Raw genomic sequence first — 14137 nt, 5'->3', positions numbered from 1 at the left:
TACTTTCCTATGAAAGTAGATTCAACAAGGTTTTTTTACACAATTTATTCACTATTTAATTCCCTTCCTACTATTTTTAGTGATTTTCCAAATCTACATCACTGCTGCTGTCAGCATCTGCCTTTAAGGTAGACTTTACCTATTTCATGGTTTCCATGATTCAACTAGCCCTTTTTGCATAAATAGCACAATTTATGAAAGTGATTAACCATCCCCAAGGCCAATCCTTGTCAAGCATATCCACACCAAATGATTATAACAATATACTCAAACACATATAAGCCATTTTTGCATGGCTATCCAAAATTTATACAAGTCCAAAGGGTCCACGACCCACAACAAACGGGTAGTCCCATACATGCCATTTCGAAGTTCAACCAAAATTGTACCAAAAGGGGGCTTTGATAGTGTGGGCGACTTGGACCTCAAGATCCCGAGTCCGATAGCTGGAGAACCAAATCTATAAAACAGAGGAGCAATGAAACGGAGTAAGCAATTTATGCTTAGTAAGTTTTGAGCAAGGAATTCCAGCACAACAAAAGTATAGCATTCATATAGCTAAACGGATAATTTCATATGCACAAATTTACGATATCGTACTTGCTTCACATTATCAACCCTTATGTACATACACAAAAGATCAACTCAGCCAAAGGCCGGTAGCTCGTTTATCAACTGAGCGAATACTTATTTGTAAGGGCTCAACTAAATTCAAGCACATACGAAACATACCTCAATGTTGGGATGTTTCGAGAGTATTAACTGGAATTTTACAGCAAGTTCATTCATTCCCAAATCACGTACCTTCGGAATTTAACCGGATATAGCTCCTCGTTCAAATGCCTTCGGGACATAGCCCGGTTATAGTAATTCGCACAAATGCCTTCGGAACTTAACCCAGATTTAGTAACTCGCACAAATGCCTTCGGGACTTAACCCGGATTTAGTAACTCGCACAAATGCCTTCGGGCTTAGCCCGGAATTAGTATCTCGCACAAATGCCTTCGGATCTTAGTCCGGATATGGTCACTTAGCACAAAGCCTTCAGGACTTAGCCCGGACATCACTCAAATAACCATGCACATTTAATCATAAATCATGGCACATTCGTATTTCATTTTCGTTAGCAAAACTCAAACACAAGACACTTATCATTCTTGCAATTTCGGCTCAATAGCCACACACACAAAGAGCATGATTTTGATTTGCTTAAAACATGATCTAATCAAATCTTAATTTAAGCTCTCTTACTCAAGAACTTACCTCGGGTGTTGTCGAACGATTCCGATAGCTATTCGACCACTTTTTCCTTCCCTTTATCGGATTTAGTTCCCCTTTGCTCTTGAGCTTAATTAAACAAATAAATTGATTTAATCATTTGAGCATCGAAAAGAGGAACACAAGGCACTTAGCCCATATTTATACATTAGACATTAAAGTCACATATGTACGGAATCATGAATCAAACTCAACATTTTAGCTAATTTTTCCCCCTTGGCCGAATATGCATGTCTATTTTGGGGCCGATTTCAACACTTAATACATTCTACAAGTATGGTCACTTGTATTGACTAAACACCCTTTTGTTTCAAGTTCAAAACTTGGCTAATACACACATATACACACTAGTAAAGCATCCTCTCCCTTTCCATCAATTTAACACATGCATTGCTCATTAACATGCAAAAGTTATATTCGGCCTTAGCACACAACTTGCTAGCCGATTCTTCTCCATTTAGCAACCAATGCACATATGTGCTCACTCAAAAATGCTAAAAAGGAGGTTCAAGAATCATCAAGCCACCATCACATGCATCATTAACAAGCTTCATATTTAGCATGCAATGGCATTAACACAAACTCCACCTAGGCCGAATCTTAACTCATCCTCATGCCTCATCACCACAACATCAAACATCAACCAAGAATGATGCATCCATGGCCGAGTGTCATTTCCATCACATAGCAAGATTTAGACCATGGGCTAGGTAGAACTCAAGCTAACAACTAAAACATGCATGCATCTCATGGAACATCATCAAACATACCTTAGCCTAGCTACATGCATGGCCGAACCTCTTCAACCTTTCTTCTTCCTTCCTCCTTAAAATTTTTGGCCAAGGATGAACCAAAGGATGAGCATTTTTTTCTTTGTTTTTTTTCTTTCTAGTTTCGGCTAAATGAAGATGAGAAAGGATCAACAAAAATTTTCTCCTTTCTTTTCTTTAGCTCACGACAATGGGGGGGGGGGAAACAACTACACACATTTTTTTTTTGTATTCATCATACTCCTTTTCATTATTTTATGCCCATGCCCCTTATTTTATTTTTTTCCTACATACCTCACTAGGCCAACATGTTCCCAACATGTTTCCACCCATAGCATGGCCAACCACTAGCTCAAATTTTGGGTAATTTGACATGCAAACCCATCATTTTCACAACATGCATTAATAGACCATTTTAAATTAGCCTATCATATTTTCACCATGTCTCATATCAATCCCTATTTAATAATTTCTCATGCAATTGGCAAAATTGGAGAATGAAACTTCCACATACTCATGTACACACATAATAAGCATAGAATATGGAAATCAATTATTTTTATGACTCGGTTTTGTGGTCCCGAAACCACTTCCCGACTAGGGTCAATTTGGGGTTGTCACACTTTTGGATGCCTAAAAGCCCTAAAAATTGACCTTTTCCGAATAGGACTATACTTAAGCTCGGCAGGGACATGTCCGTGTGCGATTGCTCCATCCCGTGGTCAAGGCTGTTGAATAGGCACGGGCGTGTAATCTACCCGTGTAAGTCGTGCTTCAATCCTGCGAAAATGACACGGCCGTGTGACATGCCGGTGTGAGGAAGTCCAGGCCATGTTGATTTCCCACGTAGGTCTATTTTCTCCATTTCCGGCCCGTTTCTCACTCTTTTTACTCTCTTATGCTCTCCTAAGTATAAAACATGAAATTAAATGATTAGGAGCATCAAATTCATCAAATCTAAAGAGAAACCATTCATAAATGGGCTAAGCATGGGATAAAAATATGTATAAATTACGGTTGATCAAACTTACCTGGTATTCGTTTCGATTTTGCATTTCGGTTATTTCGAAACCTTTCGTTTTCCTCGATCGACCTCCTAAATCTATTCCTCAGGGTCTATAACAATAAAAATAAATTATTAATATCTCACATTATTCTTTTCGAGCCTAATTTCACCCCTGAACAAAATGACCGTTTTGCTGCTAACCTTTCACATTATTTACGATTTAGTCCCTAGGCACGTATGATGAAATGCATGAATGTTTTTTTCCTCTTATGGCATCCCACATTTTTCCATTAATTCACATTTCTACCACATATTTTACACCTTTTGCAAAAAGGTACTTTTAAGGGTTTTTCATGAAAACCACCTAGAAAAAGATGTTTAACACACATCCAACTTTCATATTCCTCTATAAAACGTTAAAGAATAAACATGTAACACATGGGTCACTTTGAAAACATGAACCCAAACTCAAAATATGGGTAGAAATGGAGAGAGTAAGCTACCGGGATTTCAAAAATATGAAGAATATTAAAAACGGGGCTGGGGAGCACTTACTATTTTGAGCTTGAAGATGTTGAAAACCCTAGATATGGAAGGCTTGATAAATTTGACTGGATGAGGGAGAAGAATGGTTGATTTTTGTCTTCATTTTCCCATTTTATTTCATTAATTAGCCAAATGACCAAAATGCCCTTAAGCCTTTTCTTTCAAATTTTATCCATACATGCCCATTTTTGTCCAAAAACTTAAAAATTGGGAAAATTTCTCCTTAAGGACTTCTAATTAATAATCTAAAGCAATTTCATACAAATTGCTTCTAGAATCCGAGTTTCGTACTATATTCAATTTGGTCCTTATTTTCCAATTGGACACCTTACTCATAGAATTTCTTCATGAAACTTTAACACATGCATATTTTTATATTCTAGCCCTCATAATAATCATAAAATAAAAATTTGAACGTCATATTTGTGGTCCCGAAACCACTGTTCCAGCTAGGCCCTATTTTGGGATGTTACATTTACAATATAGGTGTATTAACGTTTGGTCTAGAAATTTTAGTGATTTGTTAGTTAATGAAAGAAAATGGACTGAATTGTAAAAGTCATAAAACTTAATCGCTAGTGATTAATATTAGTTAGTGGAGCTAAAAACTATTTTTACAATGCTTTGAATGGAAATTAAGCCATTATGACATATAGTGGATGGTTGTATGCATATTTTAGGTCAAAAATAAATTTATTATATTTGTAATTTAATAATAACATATGTTAAAATAATAAAACAAAAGGGCTATCATCTTCATTTGGTTATCTTATCGAAATAAAAACATGAAAACACCATTTTTGAAGTTTAAAAGGTTTAGCCAAGCTTTTTTTTTGCATGTAAGTCCTTTTGAAACCCTTTTTTGTAATTTTTACATTTTTTAGATCATTGTAGCTTGATCTAGCTAATCCAAGGACTAATTCGTAAAAAAATTAAAATTTTTGAGTTATTTCATTGACTAATTAGTGATGTTTTTGAAGTTTGATGATAGATTTATAAGTTTGATAGTTAAATAGGACTATTTTGTAAAGTGGTTTTGGTCGATTTTAAAGTTTAAGGACTAAGTTGTTAAAATAGTAAAGTTACATGAAATTTTTGTGAAAATTCGATAAATATATGCTTTATAGGGACTATATAAAATATAGCTAGCATTAATTTGGTTAAATTGTGATAGATTTAAAAGTTTCAAGTTTAGGGACTCAATTGAATGAAAGGTAAAATTCTAGGGTAAAAGTGTAAAATGTTGATAAAGGGTCAAATGTGTTAATTTAAATATTTTTAATTAATTTAATTGGTTAATTGAATTAAGTTATTATATTTAATTGGTTAATTGAATTAAGTTATTATATTTAGATTAAGAAACGGATCAGTCAATTGATAATCGCAGGAAAGGAAAAGTTGTCAAGTAGTCGCCTTCGAGGTGTCTATAACTACTGTGTTTTGGTAAGTTCGTATTAGATGTTATTATGCTTGTTAATGTTGAAATCATAGTTGTATAAATATATATATATATGTATGTGTATATGTGTATAATAAACATGGTTGATCAAGGTAGCTGTAAGTGTAATAAAAAACTTGTATGATAAAATATGGCTTTTGAATTTGTTCGAATTGAAACATGTTATGCTATGGAGAGTTGGTATCAAATTAACCTTGGTATATGGTTAATGTAATGAAAATATTAAAGTATATAGGTTAAAGCTCATGTGAACTTATTGAATAGCTAGGATACAAATGACATGTCATTAGGGCAATTCAGGCACTTAGTATCGGTGATTACAATTTCAGGTACTATATACCAGCAATGGATACCATACCGATGGCTTGAGATCCTGCATGTGTTTCGGATTCTTTAAAGCTTGTGTGAGCAACATGCTGTATCGATTAATGTCCTTTTGTCAGCTTGTATGAGCATTACCTTCCTACGTATCCAAAGTTAATTTACTATTGTTCTATGGGCAATGCAATTGGTTACTGAAATAAGAAATGAAATGAAATGGTATGATAGATTATAGTTGGTTAATTATATTTTGGTATATGATTCTTAATATGTTATGTATTAGTGATATTAACTATTCAGGCTTAACCATTTTGTTTAGTTGGAATGTTGGAACAAGACAAAGGAATGTTAATTCTATTTGATGTATGACTTGTAAATTACATTGTCAAGTATGTGATGTTTTGTTTTATGAACTTACTAAGCTTTACGTAAGCTTACTCTATTTGGTTTTTCTTCTTTGTAGATTTTCAGAATTTTGCTGTCGATTGGAACATTGTTGGAGATCACACTATCCGATAATTCTTTCCGTAGCTATTTGATTATTTTGGCCTGGTTATAAGTGGCATGTAAATAGGGTTTCAGTATGTAAACAGGTTGTGAATTTGTATTTTTGTGTTTTGGTATCTTAAAATGCTAACTTGTTATTTGATTCCTTTGTTGATGAGTTGTCATTGAAATGGTCATTTTGGTTTTGATAAGTTATGAAATTAAGATGGAATATGTTTTGCATTTGAGAGTGGTATAAAAGGATGATTTTGGCATATGGTATTCAGGACTTAGTTGATGATTGAATGATATTAACATGTTGATTATGTTTGGTTTGGTTGATTATTGTTATGTTTGAAATGTGGTGCCATTGAAGGCATATCTATTAGGCACATAGGTTGATTGTGAGTTGATATATTTTGGCATGTTTTGACACATTTTGAATAGGTTTGAATGTTTGTTAATGCATGTGAATTAGAGGTGTTTTTGGGCACACACAACCTCCCACATGGTTGTGTACTCCACACGGTTGCATGACATGACCATGCGGCCTCTTTAATTTTTGGTGTAGGTTTGCCTACATAGTCACAGTTTGTTACATGGCCTAGGGACATAATTGTGTGACCTTGAGTCACATGGGAATAGTTTCTTACACAGTTTGGCCACATGGCCATGTTCTTAAGCCACACGGGTTGAGCTCTGTCACACGGTTGTGTGACCCTGTTTTCACTTTTTACTCAAAATTTTGTAAAAGTTCATTTTAATCCAAAATTTTTCCCGGTCTATTTTAAATGTTCCATAATCTCAATTTAAGCCTCGTTTTGATTGAATAACATAAAAAATGGTTGTAAATGAATTTTTTTGGTTATTTTTATTAAGTTTTTAATGATGTTAAAGTTATATAGTTGTCATACCTTATAGGTTGGGTCGGACAACCAAATTGGGTATAGGGTGTTACACCAATGATTGGTTAGGAGCATGTAAATAGGTTGTTTGTTTAAATTGTAAGTCTAGCTTGAGAATAAATGATTTTAGGTTATTTAATTTTAGACTAGTTAGTTCAATTTGTTAAACTATGAATAGGAAAAAAGAGGTAAACATACCAAGTGATAAAGGTAAACACGAGTAGGCATATATGTTTGTTGAATTCAAAGTTGTTTAAATTCGAATACTCAGTTATTGAATTCATGGTTATTGAAAAAATTTAGTATAATAAGTATAAAAACCTTACAAGCCTATACCTAAAAATAAAAACTAATGAGTGACCAAAAGCATTGTGAGGGTTAAAAGTAAAGCAAGTGTGATAAGAGCATAGAACGGTCAAAAGCCAAGAGAGTGAAAAGTGAACACAGTGAAATAAATCTAAAAATACGAGTAATTGAGAAAATCTCACTCTTATTGGCACAAATACTCATGAATTTCTTTTACTTGTAAATATTGTATTAGAGTCCAAAGCATGGATAAAAGAAACAAAGTAATTAGATTTCGAACTACATGTATTCTCTAACAATAAATTCTATACTCATGTATACATTTTGATAGAGCCATATGTTTAACTTTCTTTGACTAGCTTGCCTTGTAAGATATTGAACTAGCATGTTTAAATGTGAAAATTGTAAATTGTTTAGATATCTAGCTAGAATTACTTGTTAAGAAATCTTCCTATTGTTAGTACTCTGACCCAATCTCATGTAAGAAGCATGCTTAAGAAATTTAGTTCTATTGTGTGTTTCTGTAACACCCCGAACCCGAGACCGACACCGGAGTCGAACACGAGGTGTTAACAGACTCTAAACCCCTTATAAAAAAATTTTCCCAGACACTGCCAATCTGCGTACTAGTCACTTTAAAAATCATATCTTGAGTTTCACAACTCAAAAATCAGTTTCGTGATTTTTCACTGAAACTAGACTCATATTCCCATCTACATATTTTTTTCTAGAATTTTTGGTCGGGCCAATTAGTACAGTTTATTAGTCAAAGTCTCCCATGTTACAGGGATCGACTACAATGACCTTTGCGCATTACGACCTGGATATCTCCCTGCACAGAGCTTCAATACTGATGCCGTTTGTTTCTATAGAAACTAGACTCAGAGAGGAATCTATAAATATATGGTATGACTCATAATTATCTCTGGTTAATTCATAATGAATTTCCAAAGTTGGAACAGGAAATCCAGAAACCGTTCTGGCCCTGTCTCACGAGAACCTGAATATCTCTTACCATACTGTCCGTATGATTTTTTCGTTACTTTCCTATGAAAGTAGATTCATCAAGGTTTGTTTACATAATTTATTCACTATTTAATTCCATTCCTACTATTTTTAGTGATTTTCCAAATCTACATCACTGCTGCTGTCAGCATCTGCCTTTAAGGTAGACTTTACCTATTTCATGGTTTTCATGATTCAACTAGCCCTTTTTGCATAAATAGCACAATTTATGATAGTGGTTAACCATTCCCATGGCTAATCCTTGTCAAGCATATCCACACCAAATGATTATAACATTATACTCAAACACATATAAGCCATTTTCGCATGGCTATCCAAAATTATACAAGTCCAAAGGGTCCACGACCCACAACAAACGGGTAGTCCTATACATGCCATTTCGAAGTTCAACCAAAATTGTACCAAAAAGGGGGCTTTGATAGTGTGGGCGACTTCGACTTCAAGATCCCGAGCCCGATAGCTGGAGAACCAATCTATAAAATAGAGGAGCAATGAAACGGAGTAAGCAATTTATGCTTAGTAAGTTTTGAGCAAGGAATTCCAGCACAACAAAAGTATAGCATTCATATAGCTCAACGGATAAATTCATATGCACAAATTTTCGATATCATACTTGCTGCACATACCAACCCTTATGTACATACACAAAAGATCAACTCAGCCAAAGGCCGGTAGCTCGTTTATCAACTGAGCAAATACTTATTTGTAAGGGCTCAACTAAATTCAAGCACATACGAAACATACCTCAATGTTGGGATGTTTCGAGAGTATTAACTGGAATTTTACAGCAAGTTCATTCATTCCAAAATCACGTACCTTCGGAATTTAACCGGATATAGCTCCTCGTTCAAATGCCTTCGGGACATAGCCCGGTTATAGTAATTCACACAAATGCCTTCGGGACTTAACCCGGATTTAGTAACTCGCACAAATGCCTTCGGGACTTAACCCGGATTTAGTAACTCGCACAAATGCCTTCGGGACTTAACCCGGATTTAGTAACTCGCACAAATGCCTTCGGGCTTAGCCCGAAATTAGTATCTCGCACAAATGCCTTCGGATCTTAGTCCGGATATTGTCACTTAGCACAAGCCTTCGGGACTTAGCCCGGACATCATTCAAATAACCATGCACATTTAACAATAAATCATGGCCCATTCGTATTTCATTTTCGTTAGCAAAACTCAAACACAAGACATTTATCATTCTTGCAAATTCGGCTCAATAGCCACACAAAGAGCATGATTTTAATTTGCTTAAAACATGATCTAATCACATCATAATTTAAGCTCTTTTACTCAAGAACTTACCTCGGATGTTGTCGAACGATTCCGATGGCTATTCGACCACTTTTTCGTTCCCTTTATCGGATTTAGTCCCCCTTTGCTCTTGAGCTTAATTAAACAAATAAATTGATTTAATCATTTGAGCATCGAAAAGAGGAACACAAGGCACTTAGCCCATATTTATACATTGGACTTTAAAGTCACATACATGTGAAATCATGCATCAACTCAACATATTAACCCGCACTCCCCTTTAGCCGATTGTCCTAACCAAGATATAGGCATCAATATGTTTGCCTCTAACCGAATTCATGCAACGCCAATCCATCTCATGTGGCCGAATATGCATGTCTACTTTGAGGCCAAATTATATTCTTAGTACCACATATAAATGACATACATTTTACTAACTAGTGCATTACATATTATAACTCAATATGCATCCATCATTTAGTCCATAACTAAACCACCACCATATATAAACATATACTTTGGGGTGATATATATTTGTATCATACCAATACATCATGTGCATATATATATATATATACAAGAGCCGAATCACAAGGCTAATTATAGCCATCTCATATATTTTCATCCCATACCCGAATGTACAAGTACATTATAATAGCTTCCAACTTAATTCATCATAAATTTCCCCTTTTTTTTTCTTCATGGCCGAATGCTCCTTCTACTCCTTTTACCTTCACAAAGCATGAATTTCATCATCCAACTTACAAGCTTACAATCTCATGAAGTTTAACCTCATGGTACCTATCAAACTCTCACTCATTAGCTTCTATCATAAACCTCCAACAACACCAAATAAACATATACTTTGGGGGTCTATGGTAGAACCAAGAAAGGAACTCATAGATATCAAGATGTGAGTAACTACCATTATTCATCTAAGTTTAGCATGAAACACAATCATCACCCTTATTAATCTTTTATAGCTGAAAACCATACTCACCCTCAAAATCAAAATTTCAACATGGTTTACAAAAATCACTTGATAACTCACTCAATATCAACTAAAATTTCAAAAGCTAGTACAAACTTCCTTACCTTAATAGTGACCTAAGATGACCGATTGCTTCACTCCCTTCTTCTTCCTTTCAATTCGGCCAAGAAGAACCAAAGAACACAACTTGTTTTTTTCTTTCTTCCTTAGAACATTCGGCCAAGGGGAAATGAAGAAAGATGGACACTTTTTTTTTTGTTTTCTTTCTTACTTTCACGGCAATGGGGAGGGGAAGAAATAATTACACACATCCTTTCCTTTTTCCATTTCTTTATTCCCCATACTTCTTATTATATTTTTTTCTACATACCTCACTAGGCCAACATGTTCCCAACATGTTTCCACCCATAGCATGGCCGGCCACTACTTATTAGTGGGGGGAATTTGACATGCAAGTCCCCCCTTTTTTTCCACATGCACTAATAGGTCCTTACGCATTGACCTATCACATTTTAAAATTTTCTCACATAAGTCCTATTGACTTAATTCACATGCAATCGACTAAATCGAAGCTTGAAATTTTCACACATTCATAATTACATATTCTAGACAATAAATATCACATTCAAACATTTCGGTGACTCGGTTTAACGGTCCCGAAACCACTTCCCGACTAGGGTCAATTTTGGGCTGTCTCAGTTTCTCTTTTCTTTGTCTTTTATTTTTATCTTGTTTGCTTGAGGACAAGAAATGAGTTAAGTGTGGGGGTAGTTGACCTACCACAATTCGTAGTGGCAAATTAGGTACTTTCTGGCACTTGATGAGCTTGTTTTTAAGTCATTTTACGTTATTTTAATACATTTTTAGTTTTATTATTTTAGATTTAATTTGTAGAAAAATAAGCATTTTTACACATTTTCTAATGTTTCGACGACCCATTAGGCCAACTCAAGCCTGGGAATGATTAATAGGCTACTCGAATGTGTAGGGTACCATTTTAGGCCCAAAAGCACAAAAGACAACTGTCATCTCGCGACATAAGCATGCAGTTCGTGACACAGAACTTTGAATCCAAAAATGAAATCTTGGAACGGAACAGGGTGCGTGTGTTGTGACACAAGGTGTATATGTCATGACATATAACCCTGTGTTGCAACAAAGGACCCCTATGTCGCGACATAGGCTTTTGCATGGCCCAAACATTCTTGTGTGCGACGACTGCGATTTTTAAGGCAATTAAAGATCTTTTTCCAACCTAAACCCCTAATTGACATTATAATTGAAGAGGCACTTTAGTCTTTTGGATTTTTACCTACTTTTTGCCTATATAAGCAACCTTATAACCTCATTAGAAGTGGGAGTCAACCTAGCAAAAAGTTTTATTTATTGAATTTTCTGTACTTTTTAGTTTTATGTTTCTATAGAATGAGGTGGACGGCAAAACTATAATAGTCTGTTTTCAGTGGAGTCAAAAACAGTGGTTTTAGGAGAACAATTCTAAAAAGTGAGTTAGTAAACATTATTTATCTAATGTTTACAAGTATTTAGTAGTGTCATATTAAAATTTGCTTAAGAAATTTTAACATTTAGTTAATTAAGTGAAATTGATTAAATCATAAAAGACTTAAAAGTTAATCACTATAGGTTTAATTGCCTTAAATTGATTTAGACTCGTGAAATAAGGGTATTATGTGGTAAATTTAACCATTTTATTTATAGTCAACGATTTTGAAGTGTTATATCATAAAATTAATTTAATTTTTAAAGGGTAAAATTGTAATTTGATAATTAAATAAAAATTAAAACAAAACAAAAGCTTAATCAATCATCATCTTCTTCATTTATACATGGATGAGAGCATGAAATGGTATAGAGAAATTGAAGTTAAATGGTTCGGATATGTAATGTGGCCCGTATGAATCTCGTGAATACTTAGGATACAAATGACATGTCATTAGTGGTTATTTATAGTTTTGAGTGCTGGTCTTGTAACACCCCTAACCCGTATCTATAGTTGGAACAGGGTTACGAAGCGTTATCAGAGTTTTTCAGAACGTTTATAGATAATTTAAGTCAAATTCTATTCATTTATTGAGATTATTCATAACGTCCCTTAAATGGACCATCGAGGCCCAAAACAAGAATTAAAATCAGATCAGGACTAAATCGAGAACTCAAAGAATTTTTTGCGAAATTTCTAAAATTTTCCAAGATGCAGGGCTCACATGCCCGTGTGGTCCAAGGGACACGCCCGTGTAACCCTAAGACACGCCCTTGCTGCAGGCCGTGTTCGACCCCATGTAACTCTCTGACTTATGCCACACGGGCGGCCACATACCCGTGTGCTAGTCCATGTGGTTAATTAATTTTCTTCAAAATTAAATGCAGGTTTCACATGGCCAAGACATATACTCGTGTTCTAGGCATGTAGCATACACGATTGAGACACACGTCTGTGTCTCTACCCGTGTGCTCAATTCTGAGTATTTTGTTTCTCAAATTTAAGGTGCAGGGGACAGATGGCCCTGTGCTAAACCGTCATGCTCGTGTGTTTACCCATGTGGACAAGTTAAATCCATTTCTAGCTTCATTTCTCACCCAAAACCTTGCCATAAACCTACACCAAAACTTGCATTCATAAATCAACCAATCCAAGCATTTTAATCAGCTAATTCTACCATTTAGCATGGTATATCGTTACATGCTTTCATGCTTTTAATCTTACCTTATTAAGCATACTCGTTTAACCTTTCTCAATCAATCAATATAAACACTTATGTTATTACCATGAAGTAACCTTAATATGTATATATATGTATGTCAATACATAATCATCACTAGCCATTCCAATGCTAGATTACAATAACCATTTACATTTACATACCAATATGGCCAATTAACCTATACATGCCATTATAACCACAATTGTTTTACTATATGTACCAAAATGAGCTGATGAATAGTGTGAGTGATCTCCACCAAGCTTCTAATCCAATGAGCTTCCGGTTTACTATAAAATAGGGAAATAAAACTATGAAAGCATATAATGCTTAGTAAGTTCGTATAACATGGTACTTAACTTACCATTTATTGTATTGCAAGATAAACATGTAAGGCACATTCAATCAATTTGATTTCAAGCCATACACATATCCTCATTGCCTTTGTTAGTCATATATTCCATAATAACATCAAGAAACATATATAGGCTCAACACAATCAAATTTTCGAATATATATACTTTCCATATCACGTATCCATGTAACACGTATAAATCATATCTTTATATTACAAGTATATTTTCATAAAAGTTCATCTCGAGTTCATATTATTCAATGTCAGAACTTTACTCCTTTAATTCAAAATATCAATGTCACATGAGTAGTACACTCAAGGTGTACAAATCTATAATCAAGGATGAACATACTCATCAAGTAAATTTCATATACAAATATCATCATCTCATATTTCCATGTATCCATTATCATATATAATCATTTCATGTATTTCAGACAGATACGTGTAACAACTCGTTTCTAATTCATATCTTTTCATGTCTAGATTGTTACCCATTGAATTTATTTAGAATATCGATGGATACACAAGTAGTACACTCAAGGTGTACAATTCAGGATCTGTCAATTCATGTCCAATGGTACCCATAAGGTACTATTTCAGAGAGCACGCCCTCGAGCCACACATATATACAATAGGATTACCAGTCCAGGCTAAATCCTGTCTCCAATATATATACTAAATAGAGCTTAGTCAGGATTACCGGTCT

Source organism: Gossypium hirsutum, chromosome A10, assembly GCF_007990345.1.
Source record: "Gossypium hirsutum isolate 1008001.06 chromosome A10, Gossypium_hirsutum_v2.1, whole genome shotgun sequence".
NCBI classification, from domain to species: domain Eukaryota; kingdom Viridiplantae; phylum Streptophyta; class Magnoliopsida; order Malvales; family Malvaceae; genus Gossypium; species Gossypium hirsutum.
The sequence above is the reverse complement of the archived record's forward strand: the minus strand, read 5'-3'. Positions refer to the sequence as shown.